We start from the raw sequence: 4,316 nt of genomic DNA, 5'->3' as shown, positions 1-4,316 counted from the left end.
CCCCACGGCCGTTAATTTCGGTTTTCTAGACCGGAGCCGCTACTTTTCCAATGAAGTAGCTCCTCAGTTAACCTCACGAGGCTAAGTGAACCCCGTTCCAGACCCACTACTTCTCAGAAAATCTGGTATCGCCGGGAATCGAACCCGGACCTCTGGATCTGTAGCCAGGAACTCAGACCCCTAGACCACAAAGCCGATGTATGGATAATTCAATTCAATTCAATTCAATTCTTTATTATTAATGTGCCGAGTCAACAGCCGCAAGGCCAATCACAGACTCAGCACAGTGTAGATGACTGAATTACATTACATACAAACTTATTAAAAGTCAAATACAAATTACAGTTAAGTAATTGGAAGAAATAATAATGAATAAAAGTAAAAGTAAACAAACAAATAAGTGATAATTATAACAGTAATAATAATTTCATTATCATTAAACTAAGTGCTATTACGAATAGAGGAATGAAACATTAATATTTAATTAAGAATTGAATAGTATAGATTTTCAGAGGAAAATTACGTAATTCATTTTGATTTACTGAACATGCAAATAATAAAAATACTGACAGTTTACTGTATTTAAAATTTGTTTGGGTAGAACATTCCTGGCTCCGAATACGTCAACCTCCCTGCAGACAACATTAGCGATATAAATATATATAAATATAAATATAAACGATATATATATACACACACTTAGTAAACCCTACATACAAGCCTGTGAATATATTTGCACAAAATCTTACAATGCTTATCCTTTTGCGAAGACTAATATTATTTCAGAGAATTGAACATGAAAAACCCACAATGCTCAAAATATACTTTATATAATCAGTTGGCCGAATAAACATTTGTACTCTTACTTTAGCTCCCACTGAAATCATAGTTTCGTTTAAGACACGGTTTGTCTTAAAGATAAAAGAAAAAGGTGAATCTATCCACGTGACAGGCCGTGGAGGCCTAGAGGTGAGTGGGACGTCGAGGCTCCCACATTTTCTAGATAGTACAAAATTAATCTCATGCCATGGTTTCAACTTTCCGCACACACTGAAAGGCCGGGAAAACCGAAGTGTTAAATCTTAGAACAATTATACAGCTATAATCTTGGAACATGCCGACAGATGGCATGAAAGAAATACAATTTACATTGGCTTAATTCCAACACTATTGCCAATTTAGCTAATGGCCTCTGACTTGGCGAGTTTTATCCAGTTTTAATGCAAACCTCTAGCATACGCATGAAAAAATTGTGTTCGAGCGTGGATTGGAAAGAATTTCGAAATGTAAAATTTATTCCTGTCTTGCTTAAGACATTTATTGAAAGGGAAGTGAATTAAATTCCCTGGTAAGCGGATAGAGAGACACTACATAAAGCGAACAGCAATTTTTCCTCTCAAAGGGAGAAACAACGTTAGGTTTGGAATCGCACCAGGAAAGACAGACTGTATTCCAATTTTTCAGTTAGGATCGTTGTTACGGATCACAAAAGTAAAATGAACATTGAGTCCTTGTAAGAAATTCCACATTTGAAGCCATTCGCAAGCTCTTTTATTCTCAAGGACTTAGGAGGACGGTTACTTGCCTATAGGTATCATACTTTCGACTAGCCTATATATTGAAGCTATCATTTCCAAATTATCAGAACTACGAGTATAAATATAGAACACAGAATATTTTATTAACGAATAACGGAAAGCTTTTTAGCTTGCGGGTTATTTCTCCTCTTCGCCGCCCACAGCGCTGGCAGCAGTCGTTAAACAAATTGGTGGATGTAGCAGGACGCGAGCGCGCTGAATGCGTGTTACGGTTTAATGATACGAAGTTTGAAAGTTCTGTTTACCGTCAGTTGCGACGGAAAGATAGAGAACCACATCTATCGCGAAAGTCTATCCGAGCTTGGGATACACAGCCTTGTGATAAGCTGATGTGTTTTCGTCTTTAACTTGACTACTCAAAAATACCAACTCTTCATTCCCTTAAAACGTCTATGTATAACACAGTCCGTCAATAATAAAACAAATTATTCTTCTTTTCTTCCACTTACACTTTAACACAACATGTTTCGGCCCTAGATGGCCATCTTCAGGCGTCTTAATATGTTAAAACTGCTACACTGCATTACGAGTAGTATGCGCTAAAATCACACGCTGTAGTTCCCTTAATAAAATAAAATAACATCCATTAAAATTTTCTATTAAAATTTTCATTACTTTTGTAAAATTTTATTCTACCTCACAATGGATGTCGTCCACTTCTTTAGAACTATATGTTTATCTCCAGGTGTTTGATTGCAGCAGCTTGCTTTTATGTTCGTTAGCCCGTTGTTCTGTAAAAGTAAGTAAAGTTATCCCTATAACAGGCCGTGAAGGCCCATAGGGTTGTGAGACGTTGAAGGTCCCACATTATCTAGACAATTGGCTCAAAGATGGCGGTAAGGTTGTCAGCCTTGCGCGCCGGCCGCGCTTTACTCCCCAGGAAAATTATTTAATTAATTCCTGGTACTCATTACTGTTAGAGGCTGAGTCGATCCCAGGGCCATAGTGCGGCTGGAAGGATTAGGACATCTGAAAAAAAATCCAATGACATCATCGAGACTTGAACCCGCGACCTTCCGGCTTGTAGCATAGTGCCTCAACCAACTACGTTACCGCCTGCTCCCGGCCCGTTGTTCTGTTGCGTCTGCAATCTCTGTAACTCCCTTCTTTCACTCTTCTGTTCCAAATTAAATAATTTTCATTTCCACTTTTGATTCAAGGCTTCATTATATGAAATTTCATTTGAGTTATAAAATTAAATTTGCTTCTGTAACACGGAACGCGACACAATTATGTCGAATGTGGGTGAAATAAAATGGAAAATATGTGCCATAAACTTAAACAACTCAATACATGAGATCAGTGATTTTAATCAAAACGCCAACGGACTCAAAAGAAAATGTGACAACTTAAAACATTTTATGTAAATAATGTGATAATGTACAGTGGGCTATTTTTGAGCTGTGTCTAATATTCAAAAACTTGGGCTTTCGTCCAACACAGCTTATATAACGGTAACAATAACCCAAATTACCGCCATGCCTCAAGGTGCCAAGTTGTGACACGAGCGTCTAGTTTAGCTATTTAGTAGTATACTTCCAACGGAGAATCGTCCCATCATGACGCACCTGCTTGCACAAGACAATTCAACACTGACAGGCGCAGACGCCCAGCCACACCTGAGCTGCACTGGAAAAACACAGTCTTAATGTTTAAGCTGTCCAAGATCGTACCGAACGCCATATATTAATGAATTAAGAAACTAAATCCATGGAACTGAGTCCGTCTCCAGAAGCCGTCAGTCACTCAGCTAAACAAGAATTTCCCAATCTTTATGTAAACCGAAGATTCCTTGTCGTTTTCGCCACAACCCGCCACTGGTCCCTCTTCTGAGGCAGATGATTCCAGTCCATACCACCACATCCTATCTAAGATCCATTCTTATATTATCCCCCATTTTATGTCTAGGCCTCCGTAGTGGTTTCTCTCCTTCTTGGATATTATATTAATAACCTTAATTAATTGTAATTAAATTAATTTTGTCCCAATTTGCTTTCTAAAATCCCGAAAGACAGGATATAGAACGAGAGGATATGTCGCACAGAAGGAAGAGTAAAGAAATACATATATTTTTTATTGGAAATCTTAAATTGAAGAAACGGCTGCAAGACCTAAGCGTAGAAGGACGAATGATATTAAAATATACGAGTTTGTGGGCTTGTTTAGCCCTTACATGTGTTTAGGGCACAATTTAGTGAAAAGAGGATCATGTACCTTCGGATCACGTAAAAGACCGACCACATTTTGTCCACGTGACTGTCAATTTCTCAAGAACTCGGCTCCAGAGAAGGAATTAAGATTTTCTCTAGTTGAATTACTCGTATTATTATAATTCCAAAATGCATGACAGATCGACTGCTGGGGTACTTTATTACAGCAAACAAAGTGGAATATTAAAAGTGAGGCAATTTTGCAGCCAACTTTAAATCAAGTGGAATAAGAAGTTGTAAGATTGAAACAGTTCACGTGACTGGAATATTGTTTTCTCGATTATGTGAAGGCTCACACATGGAGAACAATTTGGATAGAACCAACTCATTCACATGTTCTTATGTATTAAGCAACCATAGAGCCGATGAAGGGATTATTATAAAATTTGACATTAGGGAAACTCTGCCGACATTTCCCAATTTTGGTTAAAATCGGGCAAATATAACGGACTTACTTAATTACTTATTGAGCTGAGCCCTTCTTGAGGAGAAGCCAAATCTGCAACTA

Source organism: Cryptotermes secundus, unplaced genomic scaffold (genome assembly GCF_002891405.2).
Source record: "Cryptotermes secundus unplaced genomic scaffold, Csec_1.0 scaffold645, whole genome shotgun sequence".
Taxonomy (NCBI): Eukaryota; Metazoa; Arthropoda; class Insecta; order Blattodea; family Kalotermitidae; genus Cryptotermes; species Cryptotermes secundus.
This window is presented reverse-complemented; position numbering follows the sequence as displayed.